This window comes from Galeopterus variegatus, unplaced genomic scaffold, assembly GCF_000696425.1.
Source record: "Galeopterus variegatus unplaced genomic scaffold, G_variegatus-3.0.2 Scaffold778, whole genome shotgun sequence".
In the NCBI taxonomy this organism is placed as follows: Eukaryota; Metazoa; Chordata; class Mammalia; order Dermoptera; family Cynocephalidae; genus Galeopterus; species Galeopterus variegatus.
The window spans coordinates 97933-113659 of NW_007726889.1; the positions used below are offsets into that span (position 1 = coordinate 97933).

The 15727-nt window shown below is 40.2% G+C and overlaps 1 protein-coding gene across 1 annotated transcript in view; it reads left to right on the plus strand.

Annotated features, from left to right (window-relative positions):
- ASAH1 (N-acylsphingosine amidohydrolase (acid ceramidase) 1) overlaps positions 1-15727 on the plus strand; it is a 55313-nt gene that overhangs the window by 10228 nt on the left and 29358 nt on the right. The gene's annotated exons all lie outside the window — the stretch shown is intronic.

Consider the following 15727-nt stretch of genomic DNA (forward strand, 5'->3'; position numbering starts at 1 on the left):
GAATTTTTCATACAACAAACCTTGGAATCTTAATGAACCCAAAGTATGATAAGTAAAAACACATTCTTAGACACATTATGGTGAAACTGCAGAATTCTTGTCTAGAATAAAAGCAGCCAGAGAGAAAAGAATAATCACACACAAAAGTACAGCAATTTAGCTGATTGCTAGCTTCTCAGTGACAGCGATGAAGCCAAAACACAAGAGTATCAACCGTGAGTGTGGAAAAAATGATTGTCAGTCTAGAATGCTATACTCCATGAAACTATCTTTCAAGAATAAGACAGAAAGAACTGAAGCAAAATAAAGGCATTGTCATACAGATAAAAATTGAGAGACTTTATCACCAATAGATCATCAATTAAAAGAATTTATAAAAAATAAAAGTCTAGGCAGAAGAAAACTAAGCCCAGAGGGAAGGTCAGTGATGCAAGAAGAAAGCATAAGCAAGGATACTGAAAAAATAATAGTGAGTAAAACTAAGCAAAATGGTATAAAAGAATAATAATGCTTGATTTGTAGAAAGGCATTAAAACTAAAATATTGGATTTAAATAATATATAATTGGGGGAGGGTGGTGACTGGAATTAAGCCAGTATGAGGTCCTTAATTTGCTCAGGAGGAGAGAAAAAATGTTGATTAACTTTAGATTGTGCTAAGCAGGCAAATTTAAATGTTTGGGGTAACCACTAAAAGAAGAGACACAGAGCATGCATCATCCAACAAGAAGCGGGGAGAAAATAGGATTACAAAAAGAAGGAAAATATTAATTCCAAAAAGAGCAAAAAAAAGAAAAAGAAAAAAATAGGGAGGAAGCACATAATCCAATGGCAGAAATAAATCCAAAAATATTACTCATCACAATGAATGTAAATGAACCACACACTTCAAAATTTTTTAACTAGATTTTTAAATACCTAGCAAAAATTATTTAAAGGACATAAAAATTCAGAAATCCAATGAATGGAAAAAAGATATACTAACAAAAAGCATTATAGCTATGTTAGTTGCAAATTCAAAACAAAAGGAATTATAAATAAATCTGATGACTATAAAAAAATAAAAGGATCATTTTACTATGAAGATAAAAAAAATTCTAAATTTGAATGCCTCTGATAACATAACCTCAAAATACATCAACAAAAATTGGAGAATTACAAGGAAAAATTGGCACATCAACGATTGCAGTAGATTTGTAGCACACATTAATAATTAATAAACCAAGCAGGCAAACCTCAAACAATTGATGGCATAATTATAAAGTATGACCTAATGGGAACATAAAGAACATTTTACCTAACAATAAGAGGGCTGACATTGTTTACAGGCACATAGAACATATAGAAATATTGACTTCATTCTTAGCCATAAAGTTAGCCTTCAAAAATAAGAAAGGGGCTGGCTGGTTATCTCAGTTGGTTAGAGCACAGTGTTAATAACACCAAGGTCAAGAAGGGTTCAGATCCCCTTACTGGCCAGTCACCTAAAAAACTAAAAAAGGAATAATAAAGACCATATGTTCTTCAAAATACAATTAATTTAGAAATCATAACAAAAGATAACTCAAAAAGTTAACTGATACATTGTGAGTGATGCCTCTGATACACATAGAGTTGTCCCCTTTGGGATTTTATAATAAATAATCAAGAGATAAAGAGAAGGCATAAGTAAGAATTTTGTAAATGAAAAAGTGAATATAACAGATGCTGTGAAGATTAATAACAAAGGATTTCAGTGAAAAACTAAGGAATATTTGAAAACTTAGATGAAACTATAATTTCTAAAAAAAATACGTCTTATCATAACTGACTCAAGAAAAAATTAAAATACTGAATGATCTTATAAACATTCCGGTATATTAAATCAGTAGTTTAAAACCTTTTCAGAAAGAAAATACCAGGCCAAGAGAGGCAAGTTCTAATAACATTCAAGTAACAGACAATTCCAAACTTGCTCAAACTCTTTCAAAGAATGGAACGAGAAAGGAACACACCACAATTCTTTTTATAATGTTAACATAAACTTAATACCAAAATCAGAGATAAAATATAAAAAGAAAAATCACAAGTCAGGCTCACTCATGAGCATAAATACAAAACTCCTAAACAAAATATTAGCAAACCAAATCCCACAAAGTATAAAAAATATAATAAGCCATGACTTACCAGTTATACGAGCAACACAAGTTTGGTTTATTTTTGAATTAATTGATTTATGTTATCATATTAACACTTTAAGTGAACCAAACCATATGATCACCTCCAGAGAAAAGAAAAAATCTGCTTGATTTAAATTCAACATCCATTCATGGTTTAAAAAAAAAAACTTAGAACAAACACTATAGTTAATTATGAGAAGCTGAAAGTACCTCCTTCAAGAGCAGGAACACAGCAAGGATGCCCTAACATCCTCCTACACAACATTATACTGAAGATTCTAGAAAATACAAAAAGTTAATATGAAATATAAAGTTATAAGATTTAAAAAGGAAAAAGAAGCAAAGATGTTATTATCTACAGGTAATGTGACTGTCTATGCAAAAAACATGAAAGAATCTACATGTAACTTTTCAAAAATTAATTAGAAAATTTACCAAGACTGCTGGACATAAAACCAATATACAAAAGTCAATTGCATTTCTATACACCAGCAGTATTTTCAAATTTTTATTTTAAAAAGATATAATTTACAGTGGCATCAAAAATATGAAGGATTGGACTTCCATTCAAGATGGTGGAATAGACAGTCCCCAGTGTCACTCTCTCCCACAAACCAACCAATTTACAACTATAAAAAATCAACAACAGCCAAGCTGGGGCTGCTGGAGCTCAGGGAAAGAGGAGGAGAGACAGACGGAGTGCATGAAGGCAGGAGAAGCCACATGAGAGAAAGAAAGAACTGCTCTGTTTCAAGCCCTGGCTGCTTCCAGGCTGGAGCCGCTGAGAGCACACAGCACAGAGCAGGAGCTGGCAAAAGCCGCAGTTGTGCCCTTCAGATGAAGTTGCTTGGAGGTGGCCCCCAGGCCAGCAAGACCACTAATAGGGTTCCCATGGACCCACATATGAGTGAGTAGCCACAACAACTGAAAAAAGGAGCCACTCAGAGGCAGGAGAGTCATAGCAAGGGACTGAAGCATGGCCTGTCCCATGGGAAATGTTCGCAGTGGTAGGGGAAACAGGCCCACTGGGGGAACACTGGGGCACAGCAAGGACAGCTGATCTGCCCCCCAATCAGCACAGGACCACTCAGAGGAGACTGGTCAGGAATATAGAATTGCAGGGGGTGTACTTTGCTGAAAAGAGTCAGGCCCAGACCAGAGTTTCTACACCCTGGTGCACCAAGACCAGAGTTTCTACACAACCCAGGTGCACCAGATCACATGAGAGCTGGAAATACCCATAAAGCCAACCATTAAACCCTGAGCTGCACAAAAAGCCTTCCCCAGGGAATCAGCAGCAAAGCAGCAATTTAGCTCAACCACAGAGCTCAAGTACTGGTCCCCACAGGAAGTTCCCCCATTTTAGAAGTAAGCAAAGGACAACAAATTAGTTCCAGCACAGAGTTTAAGTGGTGGGAACAGCAAATAATCCAACAAAGAACTGAAAGAAAAAACAAAGTACTCACAACCAGAAACAAAGTTTGATATTAGCAAGTAAAGGTCTCATTTCACCAGAGAACACCTATAACACCTAGAAAGACTGGAAGTCCCCTGAGCTACCAGCCGAGAAAGAGGGGAGGTCTGGGGACCTCAGCAATGCCTCCCAACACCCACATCCAGTCCAAAGGGTGGGGGACGAGGGCCTCAGCCACACTCCCCCAACACATGCAGCCAGCCCAGCAGCGACCACCCAACCACCACAGGAAGCACCCCGGGCTCTTCTGAGCCAGGGCAATGGGGGGCCTTGGGCCACAGCCACGCCCCCCCCAAACACCTGCAGCCAGCCTAGTGGTGACCACCAAGCTGCCGCAGGAAAATCCTGCACTCTCCTGAGCTGTGGCAGTTGGGAGCCTCGGGCCTCAGCCGGACCCCCTGACATGTGCAGCTAGCCCAGCGATGACCACTGAGCCGCCACAGGAAGCGCCCCAGGCTCTCCCGAGCTGGGACGGTGGGGGGTGAGGGCTTTTGCCACACACCCCCTGACATCTGTACCCAGGCCAGCAATGACTAAGCCACCGCTCATAGACCCCCAGTCTCCCCTTTGGGGATGAGCGGCTGCCACAGGCCTCAATCCCACCCTTCCTCCTTCCTCCTTCTTCCATCCCATTTCCTTCCCCTTTCCCCTCTTCCCCTCCCTTCCAACTGCCCAACTGCTCTGCAACAACATCCTAGAATGTAAAAATATAATATTAATAAAACTACATTTTCTTTTTAAAAAATATGAGGAATTTAGGAATAAATATTTGGTAGCAAACTCTTTATGTGGAAAATTATAATTTTTTGAAAAATTTCATAGACCTTAATAACTGAGAGATACACTATGCTCTTACATAAGAAAACTCAATATTGTAAAGATATCAATTCCCCTCAGATCTACAGGCTTTCCTTAGAACTTGACAAGCTGATTCTAAAATTACTTGGAAAAGTACATATCTAAGAATAACATAAACATTCCTGAAGAAGAAGAGAGTTTTTCTTTGCCTGCTAGGTATTATGACATAATAATCCAGACTAAGGAAGATAATTGGCACAAAAATAGACCTGGAACCATAAAACTCCTAGAAGAAAACATAGGAGAAAAGCTTGTGGATATTGGCCTTGGCAAAGATTTCTTGAAGTATGACACCAAAAGCATAGGCAACAAAAGCAAAAATAGACAAGTGGGACTATATTAAACTAAAAAGTTACACGGCAAAAGAAAAAACACAATGAAAAGCAACCTACAAAATGTGAGAAAATGTTTGCAAACCATATATCTGATAAAGAGTTAATATCTAAAATATACAAGAAACTGACAACTCGACAGCAAAAAACCAAATAACTCAATTTAAAAGGGCAAAGGAACTGAATAGACATTTCTTTTTTTTTTTTTCCTTTTTTCGTGTCCGGCAACGGACCACAACCCTCAGTGTCGTGCCCGTACCGGACCGGGACCGGCAATGGGATCGCAACCCTCGGTGCTGCGTCCACATCTCGCTCAGCCAGTGAGTGGGAACCGGTCTGTATGTGGGATCCGAACCCTCGGCAGGAGCGCCACCGCACTCCCAAGCGGCGCACTGTAGCAGTGCGCCACCGGGCCGGCCCCTGAATAGACATTTCTTAAAAAAGACATATAAACGGCCAACAGATATGTGAAAGGTGCTTAACATCACTAATCATCAGGGAAATTCAAATTAAAACCACAATGAGATATTGCTTCACACCTGTTAGGGTAGCTTTTATCAACAAAACAAAACAAAACATTGGTAAGGATGTGAAGAAAAGGGAGTACACTGTTGATGGGAATATAAATTGGTGTGGCCACTACGGAACACAGTATGGAAGTTCCTCAAAAATTAGAAAGAGAACTACATGTGATCCAGTAATCCCATTTCTAGGTTACATCTAAAGGAATTGAAATCAGGATCTCATAAAGGTATCTGCACTCCCCTCACTGCAGCATTATTCACAATAGCCAAAACATGGAAGGATCTTAAATGTCCACTGACAGATGAATGGATAAAATATCATATATACATGTAATGAAGTATTATTTAGCCTTAAAACATAATGAAATCCTGTATATGTGCTACAACATGGATGAACCTGAAGGTTCATTATGCCAAGTGAAGTAAGCCAGATACAGAGGGACGAATGCTACACGATACCATTTATATGATGAATCTAAAATAGTCAGACTCGCAGAAGCAGAGTAGAATGGTGGTCGCCAGAGACTCAGAGGAGGAGACATGGACAGGTAGTAGTCAAAGGGTATAAAGTTTTGGTTATACAAGTTGAATACGTCCTAGAGAGCTACTATACAGCACAGCACCTATAGTTTACTGTACTGCATACTTTAAAATTTGCCAAGAGGGTAGATCTAATGTTAAGTGTTCCTATCACAATATAACAATAATGATAATAAATAAGAGGTCAAGAAGAATCTTTTGGAGGTGATGGATAGGTTTATACCATAGATTATAGTGACTGTTTCATGGGTGCATACTTATTTTCAAATTCATGAAGTTGTATACACTAATTATATACAGAGTTTTATGTGTCTAAAAAATTTTTTTAAATACAAGCTGCATCCTGGGAGAAGATATTTCTAATACATTTAACTGGTTAAGGATTAGTATTTATGATACATAAAGAGCAACTGTGAATGAGTTAAAAACAATTTTTTGAAAAACATAGCCCAATTTTTAAAAAATACTCAAAAGACACAAACAGCTATTTCTAAGAGGAAACAAAAGCCCATAAATATATGAGAAAATATGCAGCCTTATCAACAATGGTGGACTGATAATGTTTAAGAACTGGCTCTGCCAGAGGAAAAGCTCTGACTCGTAGTGTTTGTTTATCTCTGTAGGATAAATGTCACAGACTATTCAAGCTATTGTTGTGATGCGCTGAACACAACTGGCTCTCATGAGCCAGTGAGAGCAACTCCAACACACCTAATTAGTAATGAGGGAACTGTAAAATAAAACTACCGTGGTAGCATTCTCAGCCACCAGATTGGTAAAAATGTAAAAGTCAGTTATTACCAGAGGTGGCAAGAATACAAAACAGTGGGAATTCTCCTCCACTGTTTGTAGTAGGAAATAGAATTAACCACTTTGGTTGAACCCAGGTTAGAACTTGAATGCATTTTCCTACAGCATTGTTATTTGGAGAGTTTAGGATCCTCAGCTCTGTAAGTAGTCAGTCAGTTAATGAATAATATATTTATTATGCACCCACACTATGTCAGGCATTGTGCTAGATATTGCAGATATAGTGAGAAATGACATAGACATGGTCTCTGTCATATAGAATTTACAGATTATTAAGTAAGGCAGACATTAAACTAATAACTAATCAGATAATTATAAGTGTCAAAGTACTGGCAAGGAAAAGTACAGAATATTTGAGAATTGATTAATAGATTGAACAAACTTGGTTTGGAGACATTTAGGTCAGGGAAGTCTTCTCTAAAGAGGACATAAATTAAGCTGAACTCTGAGCGATGAGTAAGAGTTATACATGCGAAGACTCACATGGGAGAAAATATTCTGTGCACTGGAACCCTGTGAGCACAAACACTGAGATAGGAGAGAGCAAAGTGTTTTGCAGGAACTGCTTTTTGACTAGAAGGGAATAAGTGAGAAAGAATGACTGGGAAACAAGGCCAGACAGGAAGTCAGAGCCAGAGCCTTCTAGCCATGTTGAGAATTCTGGACTTGATTGCAGGGTCATGGAAAATCATTGATATTAAGCATGGAAATAATATCAGATTTGTATTCTTGAAAGATCATTTTGGTTGCAGTTTAGAAGAAGTTTTGGAGAAGAGCAAGAGAGAATACTGAGTCGAGATAGAAATTCATTGCAGCAGTGGAAGCAAGAAATTATGGTAGCCTGGATTAAGGTGTTGGCAGTGAGGGTGGAGAGAAGATTATAGATCTGAGAACTGTTTAAAACATAATTAACTGTTTTAATTAAGATTAATGTACGGCATAAAGGAAAGAGAGGAGTCAGAGCAACTCCTAAATTTCTGTCTTGAGCATTAGAATAGGTGGTGATGCCATTTACTGAGATAAAAGAAGAGCAGATTTGGAGGGAAGAGGGAAAACTGATGAATTCCTTTTCTAATTTATCTTGGGGCACTTATGACATACCATGTGGACACAGAAGACATAGGAGGGAATGAGATCACTTTAGGAGACATTGTAGAGTAAGACAAGTTAGCCAGGACAGAGACCAAGGATTTCCAATACTAGTATGGTTTAATAGAGAAGAAGCTGGCAAAAGACTGGGGAAAGGAAGTCAAGGAAGGATCCAGAAAACCAGTAGAATATTGTACAATGAAAGCCATAAAAGGGAAGATTTTTAAGGAGGAGGAGGTGGTCGATTTCATCTAATGTACTGAAAGATAGTAAAGTGAGAATTGTCTCTGCATTACAGAGCTCACTGGGTAAGAGCGTTTTCAGCAGAGCTATTGGTGCGATATCCAGACGGAGAAGTGTTGGTGGGTGAGTGAGAGGTGAGGAAAGAGATAGAACAAAATTGGTTGCACTTTTTTTAATTTAAGGAAAAAGTAATAAATGCAAAAGACTTTTGTAGTTCCTAGACAGCGTTAGCAAATTTTTATTTTGCCAAGCAGAGATCTCTTTAAAATTCGACCTACTAGTACTATCATTTTATAAAAAAGCATTAAGTTTCAGGAATAATGTAGGAAGGATATAACAGAATAAAGGACAGTCCTCAGGAGAAGGCGGTTGATGATCTAATCTGATCTATATCTATAACTTGCTATATGGGTAAACATGGACAACTGCCTTGGATTGAGTGTACCCCTAAAACTTAACCCCCACAGTGACAGTGTTAAGAGGGCAGGAAATCCTATTATGGTCATTGAAAGGTGGGGTCTTGAAGGTGATTAGATTGTAGGACCATGCCATAGTGAATGGATTAATAATGGTGGTTAGGGGCACAGTTCTGAGGGCCTTAAATGAAGAGCACATGAGGTTAGTCTCTCTCTCTGTTCCGCCATGACACCTTGCATTGCTGTAGAGTCACCTCACCAGATGTGTAGTGTGGACATTGGACTTTTCAGCCTCAGAATCTGTCAGCAATAAATTTCCTTTTCTTATAAATTACCCAGTTCCATGTATTTTGTTATAAGCAATAGGAGCAGACTAATACAACAACATTAGTTTGTTTCTTATTTTACCACAGACACATAAATATCTCCTGGTGGCCTGACACTAGTCAATGGATCAGTGTTTGAGAATTTCCAGTGTAGCTCTCTTTGGAGGACTTTGGCTATGAATGGGGGAGAGTGAGATTAGTAACAAGATGGAAGGGAGAGTTTTTTCCTTAACATAGGAGAAAACTGAGAATGTTAAAATGCTAATATCAAGAAGACAATAGAGAAAAAGAGGCTGAAGATGCAAGAGAGAGAAGTCACCATTTATGGCTTGGTATTCCTGAAAAAGAAGTAGGGACAGAAATTCAGAAGACCCGTGGAGAGACTGGACTTCAATAGGAAGGGCAATCCCTTCACTGTAGCAGCAAAAAAGGATGGGGATAGGTGTACCATATGTAGATTTGGTGGCAGAAAATTGAGGTAATTCCCTTCCAAGATTTATATTTTTTCCATGTTGAAGACAAGGTAATCTAAGAACAATGAAAGAAAAGTAGATGATCAGAGTTTTGAGAAGAAGCTTTGAAAGATCTGTTAAGGCAGAGAGAACGTGCATGAGAATCACAGACTTACTACATCGTACTGAGGGCCGACTAGATTATTTGTCATAAATTTATAGTGATGCCTAATCTACTGAGCAGAACTCAGTAGTGCAGGTGCAGGTATGAAGAAGATATAGATAGTCGTATTCATCCGGGGTTGGGGTTTTACAGGACAGACAATGAAAGGACAAAAAGCAAGAAAGTTTAACACATTGGCAAGTGAGTGGTTAAAATGGAGAACCACGGGATCTAAGCTGGCGAGGGGAGAACAGGAAGAAAGACAGGCCATCGAAAGCCGGAAGGCTCATCAGGGAACAGGTGTCATTGGGTGAACAATCTAGAGAGCTAAGAGGTCTATCTAGATTCTAGACACAGCTGTTTGTATACAAGATATGTATCTTCCATTTTGGTCCTTCCTTTTTATAAACTACTTTATATCAGAATTATATGGCTTACAGAAGGTTTTGCACTCTGACCTAGAAATTTAGTGCAGGAAGTTAAGTGTACATGCCTCGGAATCAGAAAACCTAGACCTAGTTCTTTAATCGAAGTCTCATATTACTCACCCATGAGATGGCGATAATAACAGCATCATATTGACGTGGAATATGCATATTGATTCTCAAACACCTAACTTAAAAACTTCTGGAAAATGATCCATTCGTAATTTGGTGATTCCTTCTATTATTTTAGACACCAGTTGGATCATGCTGTCAATGCAGTTATTTTAGGTAGTTCACTTATTCAGCAAATATTCACTGAGTGCTATGACATGTCAGACATTGTTCTAGGTGATGAGGATACAACAGTAAACAAAGAAGTCTCTGCCCTCATGGAGCTTACATTCTTGTGAGAGGGAGACAGATGCTAAACAAATAAAAGAAGATGAGAAGAGAAATATGAAGAGAAAGGAGGATCGGGAGTACCTGCAGGGACCTATCTTGTTTATGACACTATAGTAAGGCCTCCCTAATAAAGGGATATACAAGCATTTGAGTGAGCCACATGGATAGCTGGGAAAGAACATTCCAAACAGAGGGAGCAGAAGTGGAGCTCATGGCATATTTGAAGTCCAGAAAGAAGGCCAATGTGGCTGGAGCATCATGAGAAAAGGGGAAACTGGCAGGATATGAGATCAGAGAGGCTGGCTGGATTCAAAGTTGCCTGGTAGGCTGTTTTAGTCTGTTTTGTGTTGCTATAACAGAATACCTGAGACTGGGTAATTTATAAAGAACAGAGGTTTATTTGGCCTACAGTCCTGGCACAGCTGCATCTGGCACGGGCCTCAGGCTGCTTCTACTCACAGCAGAAAGTGGCAGGTGGGTGGCAGGTACAAGCAGATCACATGGCGAGAGGAAGCAAGAGAGAGAGAGGAGGTGCCAGGGTCATTGACACCAACAGCTCTTGCGGGAACTAATAGAGCGAGAACTCACTCGTTAATCCCCCCACCTAGGGAGAGCATTAATCCATTCATGAGGGACCCACCCACCCCCCATGACCCAAACTGCCACATTGGAGATCAGATTTCCATGAGTTTTGGGAGGACAATACATCCAAATTCCATCGTAGGCCATGGTAAGAATATCAACTTTCATACTGAGTGAGTGGGAAGTCACTGGAGGGTTTTGAGGAGAGAAGTGACATGATCTGATTGATGTGGAGATTTGATGGGTGATGGGAGAAAGCAGGGATACCAGATACGAGGCTATTGCAAAACAATCCAGAGGAAAGTAACCTGAACCTAGACAGAAGTAGAAGTGGGGAGAAGTGGTCGAATTTTGGATATCACATATTTTGAAGATACAGCCAGTAGGGCTTGCTGGTGTATTAGGTGTGTGGTAAGAAAGAGAAAAGTTGAAGGTGACTTAAGATATTTGGACTAAGCAAACTAGAAAATGGAACTGCCATTTACAAAGATGGGGAAGACTGGAGGAAGGGACGATGTGTGTTGGGACATGGAAAATAAATAGTTCACTTTTAGACATAATAAATTTAAGATGCGTATTAGATCGCCAAAGTAGATGATGACGATAAGTAGCTAGGTGTAAGAGTCTAGTTCAGCAGACAGGCCTGAGCTAGTGACATAAATATGAGAGTCATTGTCTTAGTATGCTCATGCTGCTATGACAAAGTACCTGAGACTGGGTAATTATAATGAACAGAAATTTACTTTCTCACATCTCTGGAGGGTGGGAAGTCCAAGATCAAGATGCTGACCTCTGGTGAGGGCCTTTTTACTGTGTCTTCACATGGAAGAAAGCAGAAGGGCACGAGAGACCGAATGCTGTGAGTCTCTTTTACAAAGGTCTTAATTCCAGTCATGAGAGAGGATCCCCCAGGACCTGATCACTTCTTAAAGGCCCCACCTCTTAACACTCCCACACTGGCAACACCTGAGCTTTGGAGGGGACACATTTAAACCATAACAGTCATCAGTATTCAGATGGCGTTAACCATGAGCCTGGATGAGATCACATAAGTGGTCGGCAGAGATAGAGAAGAAAGGATCTGATGACATGTCCCTGGGGCACTCCCAGAGAAGAACTGAAAGACAACAGAAAGTAGAAGTTCCAGGGTCGGGCCGGCCCGGTGGTGCACTGGAGAGTGCGCCGCTTGGGAGCGCGGCGGCGCTCCCACCAAGGGTTCGGATCCCATGTGGAGTCCGGTTCCCGCTCACTGGCTGAGCGCGGTGCGGGCGCAACACCGAGGGTTGCGATCCTGTTGCCGGTCAGTAAAAAAGACAAAAAGGAAAAAAAAAAAAAAAAGAAGTTCCAGGGTCTAAGGTACGACCGTGGAACCGGTATCTGAGGCAAAATGGAGTCCACGAACATTGTAACAGAAGAGGTCAAGACACAAGAATATTGAAAGGACTGTCATCGTGTATATGAAATCACCAAGAATGATGGTAATAACTGTATTAGAAAGAGTGACAGTGTGCCAGGTGTGAAAACTCTGAAGGAGTGAGGGGAAGTAGGAGCCCCCAGAGGTCTACTAACCTGTTGTGGCACCAGCTTCTAAGCCACGTCAAGGAATAGTGAATGTTTTTGGTGTGGGTAACATCAGGGTGGCCATGTGAAAGTGTTGATATTCAAATACCTTAACCTTCAAAAACAGCAATTTTATATTGTCAATCTAATATAACTGAACATATATAAAATACGTTTAAATTGGATCTGCCACTGTAAATACATACATATTCATTTATACGTGGGTGTGTTATATTCCTGCCATTATAAATATATACATGTATGTGCGTGTGTGTGATACTCCTTTTCAGTTGTAAACTCCCTGAGAGCTGGAATTCCTATTTTACTGCATGTGTATCTTCCCTAGTACCTAGTGATCTCCTTTGTTCTTAATGGTCATTTAGTACTTTGTATGCCTACATTAATACCACAATTGCTATTGTTGGCTTTTGTTGTCACTTCAGGGTGATCATCATATTCTTTTGAGTTGGGAAACAATTGAGGGACATACACAGGTATTAGATGGGGCTCAATATCAGCTTCATTGCTGATAAAGCTAGAAAGAGAAAACACCTTGGACCTGAGACCAAAATCAGATTCCAACTCCTCCTCTGGAATGAATTTGTGCACTCAGTCACCTGACAGATGCAAACTGCTTCCCAGGGGCACAGCCAAATCTAACACGAGGGGGAGTAAACTGTGGGCAGGGTGAGGCTAGAGGGGCAGGCAGGACCTGCACCCCTGGTGGCAAAGTGTGTGAGTACTTAAAAACGACTCTATTCCTTATCTATCTTCTCTCTGTGTCTCCCAGAGCTCTCCTTTCAGGGTGCTTTCTTCAGCGTCTTCCCAGCCATCATGTCAACGTACTGTTTTGAAAATCTGTTGGAGACGTGCCAATTTGGGCAGATACGGTCAAAGGCAGCAACTACTTGCCCTTCGGTCTTGGCATCCAGGGCTTGCTGCGGTGAGCTTACCTCTGTGGGCAGGCACATCCGAATGACAGAGCCAGACAGAGGCCAGGCGTGAGCTGTGTCCCTTTCAGCTATTTACCAATTACATCAGTCACTCCTCCCCTAGAGAGACATGAATATCTGATGGTAGGTAGATCCAGGTTTTGTGAGTCCTGAAGCTTATGCAGTTTGGGCAGTCCTCTTTAAGCAAAATAATACAGAATTATAAGTGTAAAATTTGGTAGAAGGCCAGGAAGGGGCCTGAGTGACTGAAGGTATTGAAACTTAAGCTTCATAGCTTTATGGTACATCCTCCTCTGCTCTTGAGAAGGGAGATGTTCCTATTTTTGTGTGTGTATCAGCTAGGATGCTCTCAGACACAATAATCCAACTTGCAAGCAAACCAACCTGAACTGGCTTCAATAGTAAAGTAGTGGCTCATGTAGATGAAGGGTTAGTTACTGGACAGGCTCCATGACTGGTTGATCTAGCATCTTAACAATGTCATCAATGATCCAGTTTCTTACCGTCTTTCCACTGTGATGTCCACAGTAGCTATTTCATCTTAGGTGGCTCCCTTCAGATTTATGGCATGAGTGCCAGAAGCAATGGGCACTATGAACTTCCTCTTTCCTAGTGTAAGAGAGAGGACAACTGCCTCAATCACAGAGCAAAAGTCCTGAGCTTCAAACCAATAGCCTGTTTGGTTCAAGCATCACATGACTAAGGCCTCAGCCAAGAACTGCAGCAAGAGGGCTGGGTAACTGTAAATGTCTTTGGCCAATCAGGGCCCATCCCCAGAGATAAGGACACAAATATGTTTCATCCAAATCACGTAGGTTGGTGAAACAACCACAACATGCGATATTAAACAGAGGATAGAGCCTGGAATAGTGAACTAAATGCTTTGAAAGTCTTCAAGATGTTTGAGTTACACTTTCCCCTCCATCTCCACTTTTCTCTACCATAAGACTGAAAATCTGTTTTGAAACTCAGAATACATTTTAAATATACTAAACCTTTCTTTAAATAAATAGCCCATTTTTAAATACTTCTGTTAAAGTGTCTATTTTCAAGCTGAAACATGATCCCCACATTTTTTTACCTTCTTAGTACAGATTTTCATACATTTAGTTTGTTAAATCAAGTCGTACCTGTTCTGAGTAACGCAATGTTATATGCGGTAGATTTCACTTAGGGTGGGGTGGTTAGGTTGCAATGATTTTTAAATCAAGGCTCCACCTCAGGAATCTGGGAACGTTAGGTAGAAGATTAGTCACAGCTTGACAAGAATCTCAGCTATTGTGATAAACAGTTTGACTACTTATGCTGACTCCTACATACTAAACAGGTTATCCAAGTCTTCTGTGCACTATTTAACCACGCTTCCCATGGATATAATCATTCATTTGTACATTTAAATACCATTTTCTACGAATAGGTTAATATACCAAAAACCATTGCAAAGTTTCCTATGGCCACACACCTTGCCTTGACTTTCTGTCCATTTCTAATACTGAAGAATGGAGTAGGTAATAAGAGATGTATGTGTAAGAAAAAGAGACACGCACAAAATGGCATAATTTTAGGGAAGTACATTTAAATTTTAAGTCACCTGAAAAGAAAACCAACACTATACAATAGGCCTCTGAAAGTTATATGCATTAATATATAAAAATTGTGTCTAAGAATATGCCGATTACCACAAGTTTTCTCCATAAAGAATCTGATTTTGCCAGACTACCTAACCACCAATTAACACCCTCTCATAGGGGCAAAGCATGTTTGTTTTTTCCATGACCCTGAATGCCCTACATCGCCCTTCCTTCCCCTTGTTCCTTCCTCTCCAGCCGCACCAGCCTCCTTGCTGGCGCTGAACGTGCCCTGCACTTTCTCACGTTTAAGCCTGTGCACAGCTGCTCCCTGTGTCTGGAATACTCTTTCCTAAGCATCCACAAGACCAACTTCTTACCTCCTTCAAATGTCTACTCAGTCTTCACCTTCTCGATAACGGCTCTCTTGTCCATCTTATTTAAAATTGTAACTCTCACCACTCCCAACCTCCGCACTTTTGATCCCCTTGCTCTGCTTTCTCTACAGCATTTATCGCCTTCTAACATCCTATATAATTCTCTAATGTATCATGTTTATTGCCCATTTCTCATGTAGAATGTCAGCCTCATGAGGGAAGAACCTTGCGTCTTTTGTCTTGTTCACTGCTTATCCGCGGTGTGGGGAGAAATGCTCAGCACACTTTACATCCACTGTAAATATTTTTTGAGTGAATAACGAACATTTCTACCATCTGCTTGCTTAGGGTTGAAGCAGGAACCCAAATGTGCTTTGGTCATGTGATATGTTTCAAAAGTCAGACATTCCCCGAACACTGTCATCTACCGCCCTTCCCTCCCCTGCCCCCCCAAATCTGGCGGGGGGGGGGGGAA